The sequence below is a fragment of the Nycticebus coucang genome, chromosome 9, assembly GCF_027406575.1.
Source record: "Nycticebus coucang isolate mNycCou1 chromosome 9, mNycCou1.pri, whole genome shotgun sequence".
NCBI lineage: Eukaryota > Metazoa > Chordata > Mammalia > Primates > Lorisidae > Nycticebus > Nycticebus coucang.
The window spans coordinates 72,206,819-72,219,590 of record NC_069788.1 but is presented as its reverse complement, the minus strand read 5'-3'; the positions used below and the strand labels follow the sequence as shown (position 1 = coordinate 72,219,590).

Below are 12,772 nucleotides of genomic sequence, written 5' to 3'. Positions count from 1 at the left end.
CCTTCACAGATGTGTGGCAGGACCCAGGCTGACAGGGGCACTTCTATCTTCAGTGTGTGGCTTCCAAGGTTGCACTGGAGACCACCTTCCATCCAGCCAGCTGGAAAAGAAAGTTGTGTGTAGGACAGGTATGTGGGCTCTCTCTGGGCTGGGACCAGAGGGGCCATGCAGCCCCAGTTCAAACTCAGTGGTTACAAGTCAGTCTGTGGCCACTCTGATAGCAATAGAAGCTGAAAATGAATCCCAGCTGTGGACCCAGGGAACAGCAAACAAATCTTGGCTGCTGGCTGGTAGTGTACACTGCTCTGGTTAAGGAATAGGTTGTGTTTCTAAAATGAAACTATAGATGGTTTAAATTTGTGTTCTTTATACTTTTCTACATTTTCAAAGTTTATTATAATCAGAGAAAAGGCAATGGATCTTCTTTTTAAAAAATATGTAGGCTGGGCACCCGTAGCACAGTGGTTACTGTGCCAGCCACATTCACCAAGACTGGTGGGTTCGAACCCGGCTTGGTCCAGGTAAACAATGATGACAACTACAACAACAAAAAAATAGCCCAGCGTTGTGGCAGACACCTGTAGTCCCATCTACTTGGGAGGCTGAGCAAGAGAATGGCTTGAGCCCAAGGATTTGAGGTTGCTATGAGCTGTGACACCACAGCTCTCTACCAAGGGCGACATAGTAGAACACTGTCTCAAAACAAACAAACAAATATATATATATACACACACATATCTACATCTATATCTATCTATCTATCTATCTATAATCCTGGGCTGGGCACTATAGCTCACACCTGTAATCCTAGCACTCTGATTACAGGCTGCTAGGTGAGAGGTGGGAGGATAGCTTGGGCTGAGGAGTTCAAGACCAGTCTGAGCAAGAGCAAGACCTTGTCTCCACTAAACACAGAAAAATTAGCTGGGCATTATGGTGGGTACCTGTAGTTTCCAGCTACTCAGGAGGCAGAGGCAGGAGGATCACCTGAGCCCAGAAGTCTGAGCTTGCTGTGAGCTAGGTTGATGCCATGGTATGTTAGCCTGGGTGACAGAGTGAAACTGTCTCAAGAAAAAAAAAAGATAAAAATAGAATCCTGGTCTTTGGAACTATTTTTCTTTCCATAGAAACAGTTAAAGTTGCTGTTTGGATCCCCAACAGGGTTAAAAACAATCCCATAACACCCACAGAATAACTGAAATATGTTAATCTAATTAATTAGTAACTCTCCATGTTCCTCAGGGGACTTCTGTCTTCCTAAGAAGCCAGTCTGAACTCCACCCCAGGTGCAGGGTTGTGAGACTGACATGAGGACGTGAGTGATGGAGAGAGGACGGGTTGCTCCCTCTACAGAGCTGAGGTCACCATGTGCAGAGGGGTATCCTGATGCTTCCCATTCTGCTGTTCTCCTCCCTGCTGGTATCTCAAGCCCCTCATGGTGGCTGGCACTCTGGCAATCTGGGGGTGCCCACTTTCTAAAGTAATCTGTACTCCAAGATTTCTTTTCATTTCTTGCAAGAAAGGGTTCTTTTCTCATTGCCTTTATCTAGAGTTGTGAAGAAAAGGCTGGTGATGCCGCTCCCGAGGCAGCTGTTGAGGAAGATGTTATCATCATTATCAACATTGGTTTGTGAGCAGAGAATAATGTGAACAGACTTGTTTGGTTTTGGAGCAAGGGATGCCTGAAAAGGAAAGAGAATAGAGCTGGGGAGTTGGGTTAAACAGCAAGAGAATTTCTCTGACATTAAGCACAAGAGTATACAAATAATAAATGAGGGGTACAAACATTAAATAAGGGGTTCACAATAGATATGTAGTAAGAGAAATTATTGTAGGCTGGGAGCCCAAGGAAGAGGGACATCTTCACAGAAGAGTGGGGACAGGAGACCGTCTCCCAAGATAGGCCAAATTTAGAAAGTTGAGGAGAAGTGGGCTAATATTTATTTGCTTGTTTATTGTTTCAGGTTAATATGAGGATACAAAGAATTAGGTTACAATGTTTGCATTTTTCTTTTGTCTAAATGGTTTTATTTGAAATAATAGTCATACCAAGCAAGAGCTTACTTTCCCCACTCCAAATTAAAACAGAGCACAACAGGAGGAAAAAGTCATTTGGCAAGACTGTTCCAATATGTGAACATCCTTCTACTCATCGTGTTTGGGTTTCAAGAACCAGCATGAGAGGGAATGAACCAGAGTGAGGATGGTAGGGAATGAGGAAATAAGACATACAACAGACAAAGATGGGATCAGGAGGGCTGGAGCAGGAAGGCTACAGCCAGCCCTGCACTGTGCTTCTAGCTTTATTTATATAGTGTCTTGACCAAGGTTGTTAAATGATGTAAATCTTAGCACATGGGGTAAAGATTAACTTTAGGGAGGAAAAGGTACATGCTCGCTAACAAGATAAAAAGGAAAGTATGCAGGGGCCACGTGACTTCTGGCAGAAGAGAAAAGAATGTTTGTTGTTAAAGGAGGAGAAGCAGCGGGGGTCATTCCTGAATGTCTCCCCCGGCTGTGGGGGCCCTGCCACCTCACAGCTTATCCTCCACAGTTGGGGTAAATTTATTCACGAGCAGTCATTTGTACACAAAATATTAACTCCATACTACTGATGTCACACAAAGGAAGTGGTCTTAATTTCATACATGGAGCAGTATGTTCTTTAAATGCTGAAATGTAGGAGAAGCACAAACACAACCCACTTTAAAAAAAAACAAAACTAATTCAAAGTAGATTTTTTATTTCCCCCTTTCTCCCATAATAAAAAGTAGGGCTGGGATCTGGCACCCAGATTTAGTTTTCATCCTTGACCATTTCCAAAGTGTTCCCCTTATGAATTGCATCATTAGGGTTATGGATAATAGTTTATTCATCTTGAAGAGACATGTTTCTACCCCTTCCTCTTCTTGGCTTCATGCTTATGTTCCTTGGGGCTGCTGCTATCTGAGAATCTTTTAGAGCCACGATGCTCTAAAAGTTTTGCTTCTTCCAAAAACTTATCCAAGCCAAACGAATCTTCCTTAAAGTGAACTGGTCCTTTTCTGCCTCTCTGCCTACAGTCTGAACCAGAAAACTCCTTGTCCAGAACAAATCTGTTGGTCTTATTCTGGCTTCTAGGTCATCACTATACGTGTCCTTGTCCAGATTTTTAATGGACCTATAAATACTCTGGGCCATATCTCACCTCTCCAGTCTTGATCATTATAAATTTCATCTTCTCCACCTGAGACTTCACTGTCCATGCCCTTGGGTCATACTGAACTTCATTGGCAGTCTGAGGATTGGGCACACTAAGAGCAATGACTCACTGGTATCTCCATTTTCATTTCTCTACATTTTGACCTCTTATCAGGAGCTCCTCTGGATAGATTCCTGTCATGTTGCCTCTCCTTCGCCTGTAGTGTCGGATTTCATCCCTCACATGTGCTTTTCCATCCTCTTTTTTCATGTGGGTTTTGATCCCAGCTCTCCTCTCTCTGGCTTTCTGGGCCATTTCTCTAAGTTTCTCTTCATGTTTCTCCTTTTCTTTTTTTTTTTTTTTTTTTGTAGAGACAGAGTCTCACTTTATCGCCCTCGGTAGAGTGCCGTGGCCTCACACAGCTCACAGCAACCTCCAACTCCTGGGCTGAAGCGATTCTCTTGCCTCAGCCTCCCGAGTAGCTGGGACTACAGGCGCCCGCCACAAAGCCCAGCTATTTTTTGGTTTGCAGTTCGGCCGGGGCCGGGTTTGAACCCGCCACCCTTGGTATATGGGACCGGCGCTTTACCGACTGAGCCACAGGTGCCGCCCGTTTCTCCTTTTCTTTCTGTGCCATTTTTCTCTCTACTTGGGTGCACATTTCCACAGCTTCACGAGTCTTCTGATCAGCAACATAGAGAGCTTCAGCCAGTTTGGCAAACTTTTCATTTATGTGCACTGTCTGTAGTCCTCATCCATCAGCAGCTAGACATTTGTCCAATGGAATTGTATAACCGTTTGCGGTTTTTCCAGTTAAAGATAGAGGAGGAATCTTTCACTCTTGTTTCTTTACAGTCATCTTTCTGCTGGGGGAGTGCATGACAGCTGTAGGAGGAGAATGTGGTCCCCAGGGAATTTTCTTATTGAACTTGAACCTTGGAGGCTCCATTGGGTCTTTCTGCATTTCTACCATGTGAATAACCCTTTGTTTAGCTCGAGTTGAAAGCTACTCCTTGCTGAGATGGTGTATATTGGATACTGAGCAGGGGCCAGTTTAGCAGCTGCTCCAACCGGCATGGCTGCAGCAACCTTCTGTGATAAGATTTTTCTAAGGTTACCCTTGTCTTATCTGTCATCTCTTTAATAGCTTCTTCATCAGGTCTTTGCAAGTCTGGATCATCTGCATTCATAGCCTCCCTTGGAAGCAGGTCATTGTATTTGCTATAAACGACCTTGTCTTTTGACTGTCCATGTCCAGCAATTGTATCATACTTAATCTTCCCTCCAGGATCCACCTGAATGGCCAATGCATTTGACATTTTTTCTTTTGTCCCATAGCCAACAGATACTGGGCCACGTGGATTTCTGGAAAATCACCTCCATCTCCCAAATCCTCTATTGACCGAGGTATCCAGCCTTTCCGGTACCTATATGGGGGACGTTCTCTTCAGGGAGAGGCCAGTGAGGTCTGCCCGGATCTCTGGGCTCTTGCCTTTTCTTCAGCCTCAAGCTGGTCCTGAGACAGCTGAGTAGGTGCAGGTAAAAGGCTGGTGCCATCTTCCTCCTCTTCCTCCAGCACGAGCAACAGCACCGTGGGGACAATGTTTGCCTTTGTTAGATAGATTTCCTCTTATAATCGTGTCCCGCCCGCCCCCCAAGAGGTATGCCACACACCCCAATATGGTGCCCGTTAAGTGGGGGGGAGCATCCCTATCCACCTCTCCCTCATTCCCCGGCCCCTCACCTTGAATGGATTTGGGTTTTTCTCTGACCGAGCGTGTCTTAGTATTGAGTACATTGGACTGAATAGACCAACTACCTTCTTGAGTCTATCTACGTCCTCCACCCCGCTGGCAGGTGCTTCCCAGGCTCGCTGGCTGCCGGGGGCACAGACTGGGGGAGGGCAGGCAGCGATGCCCCGGACACCCTGACAGCAGCGCGGACCTCGAGGCCCGATACCGCAGCAGCGGCCAAGCCAGGTGGTCAGCCAGATGGGCACGGCAGCACACAGCCAGGAAACGAGAGCTCAGCCCCACCCAGAGGGCAGCCCGGCGCCGGCTGCCCGCGCTACGGAGCCGGGATGGGGCGGGCGGGCGCTGCCAGCTCGCCACGCCGGGCTGCGAGCCCACAGGCCGGGCCAGCAGCGCCCGCAGAGACCCCCACGCAACCCGGAGCGAGCCTTCAACTGCACCGGCGCCGAGCTGCAGCCGCCAGAAGCAGCGCGTGGACAGCGGACAGAGCTCCCCGACCCCACCACGCACCGGCGAGAACCGTGGAGAAGCCTTTCCGTGGGCGCCAGTGCGCAGCGCAAAGACGCTGTCGGGAAGTGCCCTCGCCCTTGCCCGGTAATCTGCTTGTTCACAGCCCGGAAGCCGCGTTTCCCTTTGGAGAGTGTCTAGTCTGGATTCCCTCGCTTGTACTGGGCTGGGAGCGGAGAGAGGGGAGCTCTGAGCTGTCCCTAACACCACAGCCAGGGCCAGGAACGTCTTCGGCTTCGAAAGAACAAAGGCGGGGTTTGGGTTAGTTCCGGTCCTTCCACACCACCTGGAAGGGCGCGGCGGGCGCCAGGAGTGAGATTACTGACAAGGCTACTCACAGCCCCGGTCCCACATTCGCGAGGCAGCTCTCAAGCCATTCACGAGGCTGCCTGCGCGGGTAATGCACAGAGGATGGAAAAGATCCTTTCGGAGGATGTCCCGGGTGATAAAGATGGGGAGCACAGCTGTGGGGCAAACACTCTTTCCCGGCCTTGTCCGCCCTGGCCCTCCCGTTCCATGGGGCCTGGGATTTCCCCCTTCACAGGCCTGTAGCACCTGGGAGGTAAACACCTTGGAGGGCTCCCGGCATCTTCATGAGCAGCAACACAGAAACAAAACTTTAGTTTCCAGTCCACTCATTCCCCTTCTACAGTGTTTTGGTAACTATTTTGAAGTAACAAAATTAAGTATATATGGTGTTTTAATTTTAATGTACACATTTTAGAACATATATACATTATAGTAATGTGCTTAAGAAGAAAAATAATTTCCGTAGTGTATTGACTACTGAATACAAAAATCTAAACATAAAATTCAGTATCTATTTGATATCAAGGCATATCTATGTTACATGTGTTCTTTAGTGACGTTGGAAGGAAACTTGAATGTGGGTACGTGATTCTGTGTTCTTGTGCAGGAGGACCCATTTTTCTGAATATTTGGCCTCTTTCTATATCAATTCTACATAAAGCTAATATAAATATCAAGGTTTTGAAAGTTTTAAGTGTCACATTGTTTCTTTTACTATTGTGATGATGATAGTAAGAAAAATTTGAGAATGGAGTGAGCAAAGCCTTGTCCTTCTGGCTATGAAAGGATGCTCTTAATTTCCATACCCTCAATCATATACTAAAAGTTAAAGGGGCAGATAAATGAATGAAACAGAATAGAAAATCTAGAAACACTGAAAAATGTAAGAATTTAGTACTTGATAATACTTTTCTAATTAGAAGGTAACAGTGGAATTATTGATAAATAAAATGCTTGCTACATTTTTGGAGAAACCTAGCTAGATTTTTATGTCACAAAGTAAGTTTCTGATGGAATAAAGACCACAAATCTTTTTTTTTGAGCTAGAGTCTCACTATGTTGCCCTCAGTAGAGTGCAGTGGTATTACTGCTCACAGCAACCTCAAACTCTTGGGCTTAAGCGATTTTCTTGCCTCAGTCTCCCAAGTAGCTGGGACTACAGGCACCAGCCACAACACCCAGCTATTTGTTGTTGTTGTCATTGTCGTTTGGCAGGCCTGGTCTAGGTTTGAACCCGCCAGCCCTGGTGTATGTGGCTGGTACCCTAGCCGCTGAGCTGTAGGCACTGAGCTGAGATCACAAATCTTAAAATAGGAAATGAGAAAAGTACCAGAAGAAAACGTAAGTGCCCATTCATCCAGACACATTTTTATGTTGACAGACCTTCCTGAGAATGTCACAAATAAGCATTCCAAAGGTTGATTTAGCAGAAAAAATTTTAACTCTTTGCATATCAGAAACAAATGAACAAAAGACACCATATTTGCAAATTTTGCCTGCCCTCCTGTGTATGGACAAAAGCGTGATGTGCACACACACACAGAGATAACTGCATAGGTCAACTGAACTATAATTTAAAATTTGGCAAAATATTTTGTTACACATCTATGCATGACCTGTGCACATAGGATAAAATATTTAGTGTTTCTTATAAGAGAAAGCATGTGATTGAAGAGAGGAATGAAATACTGTTTTCTCTCCACAAAGGTGTCATTCCAGTAAACAAAAGTATTGTTAGGAAATAATTAGAGATACTGCCATTTGTTTCTCTCAACACTGTTTAAGATAGCAGTGTACTAAGAAGAACTCATATTGTGGATTTTATCAATAAATTCCAGTGCATCCATTGGATGCGATAATGTACAACCGTTGAAGGTAGGCATAGATACAGATGTGCTGACGTGTGAAAAGTACTTGGCATGTCAAGTGAGAAAAAATATCAGTTTGAATATACACATGCACAAACATACTATGGTCTTGCCTTATCCAAAAATGCTTAAAAATGTGATAAAAATCTGTTGTTTCAGGGGGAAGGAGGGAGGGGGGTGGGGCCTTGGTGTGTGCCACACCTTCTGGGGTCAAGACATGATTGCAAGAGGGACTTTACCTAACAAATGCGATCAGTGTAACCTGGCTTATTGTACCCTCAATGAATCCCCAACAATTAAAAAAAAAAAAATCTGTTGTTTCTGGGCATTTGTATTATAAGGGAATTTTCTTCTGCATCTGTGATTTCTGCACTTACGAGAATGAGCATTTATTCAAAATTCCAGTAAAAGTTTATTATTAATGAAATGATCCCTGAGAAGGCCAGAGTGCGAATCTTGCTGAGATAGAAATGAATTCTTTTTTCTATTAATTTATTTTTATTTTTCCTTTTGGTAGATTAGAATCTTTTGCTCCATTTTAGCCTCTTCAAAGCTAAAGGGCATCTTTTCATGTGTACTTGTAAATTTTATTGTATATACATTTTATCAGATACATATATTTTTGCTAGGTATAGATTCATTACAAATGTGCTATCTATTATGGATAAATCATTTTATATTAGTTGTACCCTTACGAAAATGAAAAAATAGCAAATAGAAATGGTTATTCCTATTGCAAAAGTATTGTTTTACTTTCCAAGACTTTTGCATAAGACTCTTGAACTCCTCAACCGTAATTATCCATTCTTTCAGTCTACCTACCATCAAACATAACCTGAACACCTTTATCTAGCAGGCATATTCTCGTCTCTCAGGACCCATCCCCCCCGAAGAACTTTCTGTTTACCTGCCATTCCTGACCAAGCTGAGAGATTTAAAATTGGAGGATTTGGGCTTAGTTTCTCAATTGAAGCTTTTCCTTCCTCCTTTCAAATAAAAGCATTCTGAAGATAGAAAAGTCTGAAAGATCACCTTAGACTGCCCTTTTAGAAATGTGTAATAGTATTAAATAATAATGTTGATCATTGGGCATATCTGATTGCACACTTTCTGTAAATCTGAATATTGAAAACATGAACCATACCCATTCCTTTGAATCCTGAGTTTCCTATGTGTTGAAGTCTTTTGAAAATCCAAGAATATATATGTATATATATTATTATTATTATCATTTTTTGTTTTTGAGACAGAGTCTCACTATGTCACCCTCCGTAGAGTGCCATGGCGTCACAGCTCATAGCAACCTCCAGCTCTTGGGCTTAGGGGATTCTGTTGCCTCAGCCTCCTGAGTAGTTGGGACTACAAGCGCCCACCACAATGCAGGGCTATTTTTTCTTGCAGTTTGCCCAAGGTCCGGTTTGAACCCGCTATCCTCGGTACACGGGGCTGGCACCCTACTCACTGAGCCACAGGCGCCGCCCAGAATATATGTTTGTTTTAAAAGTGTTCTGTCAGCTTTCTTTTCCCATAGCACTGTTCAGAAGTAAAATTTATTGCAGCCCTAACCCTCGGGGGCAGAGGGAGACCAGTTTTGACACACAGGGTAAGTGGATAGCCACTTCAGCAGTGATTCCAGCAACAAGCACTTCCCTGAGAAAGCTTCTGCTCAGTAAGTGAACAAGTTCAAAGTGCCTTTTAAGTGGGCTGAAGAGAGATTTAGGGTGTCTACCTGCTGGGGTTTGAGAAACTAGCAGCCTCCAGTCATATCAGAACTGTGATTAACATCTCATACTCCAGAAGACCATGTGTTGCCCAGACAATATTCAATAACATATACATACTGCTTTGTATTTGGTTGTGGTTTTTTTTTTTTTTTTTTTGGTTTGGTTGTGTTTTTTGTTTATTTTGATGTTGTGGATTGTTGTTTTGTTTTTTAAGTTCAACCTTTTCCATACAGATCCTTTTTCTTTCTCAATTTTTCTAGTTTAATTATAATTTCCCATTGCTGCCTATTTCAATAATTAGAACTTCATTTTTGTTAGTGTTTCTACCGCTATTATTTGGTTTCTCCAGCCAATTTTATCCCATAAAGTTTTCTGTTTGCTTGTTTTGGTTTGATTTATAGCATTTTTGTCTTTCCTCTCTACTTGGTGGAGGTAGGGTACTGTGTCTGATCAGGTTAGCAAAGAGCTGCTGACCTAAAGGGAACCACCCAACTGGGCACCCCCAGAAGGTGGGGTTTTTTTAAGGTTGTATCAAAGTACCCTACTGTACACCTATATTGCTCTGTCTCCCTCTTTCTGTGCCTCTCTTCTTTTTGTCAATATTCCTTTTACCCATCCCCTCTCCTTTCTCTATTTTTCTTTATCACTCGGTCCTCCTTTCTTTCATCCCTTTTTTGCTCTTCAACCTTCTCACCCTTCTGGTCCTGTAACCCTTAATCCACAGGCACGAGAACTTAAAGAGCAAGAGGAAGCGAAAGGAAAATTAGGGCAAGGAAACAGATAAAAGAAATCACCCATGAGGAAGAATCAGCAGAAAACTCCAGGCAACATGAAGAACCAGTCCAGAACAACCCCGCCAAGGGACCATGAGGTAGCTACTGCAGAGGATTCCACCTATACAGAAATGTTAGGAATGACAGAAAGGGAATTTAGAATACACATGTTAAAAACAATGAAAGAAACGATGGAAACAAGGAAACTGCTAATAAAGTGGAAAATAACCAAAAGGAAATCCAAAAACAGAATCAAATCAGAGATGAACGATATGAAGAATATAAAAAGGATATAGCAGAGCTGAAGGAAATGAAACAGTCAATCAGGGAACTTAAAGGTGCAATGGAAAGTATCAGCAACAGGTTAGACCATGCAGAAGAAAGAATTTCAGAGGTAGAAGACAAAGTTTTTGAGATAACTCAGATAGTAAAAGAGGCAGAAAAGAAGAGAGAGAAAGCAGAACGTTCACTGTCAGAATTATGGGACTTTATGAAGCGTTCCAACATACGAGTTATAGGAATTCCAGAAGGGGAAGAAGAATGCCCCAGAGGAATGGAAGCCATACTAGAGAATATTATAAAAGAAAATTTCCCAAATATCACCAAAGATTCTGACACACTGCTTTCAGAGGGCTATCGGACCCCAGGTTGCCTCAACTCTAACCGAGCTTCTCCAAGACACATTGTGATGAACCTGTCCAAAGTCAAGATAAAAGAAAAGATTCTGCAAGCTGCCAGGAGTAAGCGCCAGTTGACCTACAGGGGCAAATCCATCAGATTGACCGCAGACTTCTCTAATGAAACTTTTCAAGCAAGAAGACAATGGTCATCTACCTTTAATCTACTTAAACAGAACAATTTCCAGCCCAGAATCCTGTACCCTGCTAAGCTAAGCTTCAAAATTGACGGAGAAATCAAATCATTTACAGATATACAAACATTGAGGAAATTCGCCACAACAAGACCAGCTCTACAGGAAATACTTCAACCTGTTCTGCACACTGACCACCACAATGGATCAGCAGCAAAGTAAGAACTCAGAAATTAAATGACAGAACCTAACCTCCACACTGATGCAAAAGATAAAACTAAGCAATGGACTCTCACAAAATAAGACGAATAGAATACTACCACACTTATCAATTATCTCCATAAATGTTAATGGCTTGAATTCCCCACTGAAGAGACATAGATTGGTTGACTGGATTAAAAAACACAAGCCATCCATTTGCTGTCTGCAAGAAACACACCTGGCTTCAAAAGACAAATTAAAGCTCCAAGTCAAGGGTTGGAAGACAGTTTTTCAGGCAAATGGAATTCAGAAGAAAAGAGGAGTTGCAATCTTATTTTCAGATACATGTGGATTTAAAGCAAGTAAAGTCAAAAAAGACAAAGATGGTCCCTTTATATTGGTCAAGGGAAAAATACAACAAGAAGACATTTCAATTCTAAATATCTATGCACCCAATTTAAACGCTCCCAGATTCTTGAAACAGACCTTACTCAGTCTGAGCAATATGATATCTGATAATACCATCATAACAGGGGACCTTAACACTCCTCTTACAGAGCTGGACAGATCCTCTAAACAGAAATTAAATAAGGATATAAGAGACTTAAATGAGACCCTAGAACAACTGTGCTTGATAGACGCATATAGAACACTCCATCCCAAAGATAAAGAATATACATTCTTCTCATCACCCCATGGAACATTCTCCAAAATTGATCATATCCTGGGACACAAAACAAATATCAACAGAATCAAAAGAATTGAAATTTTACCTTGTATCTTCTCAGACCATAAGGCACTAAAGGTGGAACTCAACTCTAACAAAAATGCTCAACCCCACCCAAAGGCATGGAAACTAAACAATCTTCTGTTGAATAACAGATGGGTGCAGGAAGAAATAAAACAGGAAATCATTAACTTCCTTGAGCATAACAACAATGAAGACACAAGCTACCAAAACCTGTGGGATACTGCAAAAGCAGTTTTGAGAGGAAAATTCATCGCTTTAGATGCCTACATTCGAAAAACAGAAAGAGAGCACATCAACAATCTCACAAGAGATCTTATGGAATTGGAAAAAGAAGAACAATCTAAGCCTAAACTCAGTAGAAGAAAAGAAATATCCAAAATCAAATCAGAGATCAATGAAATTGAAAACAAAAGAATCATTCAGAAAATTAATGAAACAAGGAGTTGGTTTTTTGAAAAAATAAATAAAATAGATAAACCATTGGCCAGACTAATGAGAAATAGAAAAGTAAAATCTCTAGTAACCTCAATCAGAAATGATAAAGGGGAAATAACAACTGATCCCACAGAGATACAAGAGATCATCTCTGAATACTACCAGAAACTCTATGCCCAGAAATTTGACAATGTGAAAGAAATGGATCAATATTTGGAATCACACCCTCTCCCTAGACTCAGCCAGGAAGAAATAGAGCTCCTGAACAGACCAATTTCAAGCACTGAGATCAAAGAAACAATAAAAAATCTTCCAACCAAAAAATGCCCTGGTCCAGATGGCTTCACTCCAGAATTCTATCAAACCTTCAAGGAAGAGCTTATTCCTGTACTGCAGAAATTATTCCAAAAAATTGAGGAAGAAGGAATCTTCCCCAACACATTCTATGAAGCAAACATCAC

At 42.6% G+C, this 12,772-nt stretch overlaps 1 pseudogene; it reads right to left on the bottom strand.

Annotated features, from left to right (window-relative positions):
- Window positions 1-2,893: 2,893 nt before the first annotated feature.
- On the bottom strand, window positions 2,894-4,979 carry LOC128594744 (SNW domain-containing protein 1-like; annotated as a pseudogene).
- Window positions 4,980-12,772: the final 7,793 nt, after the last annotated feature.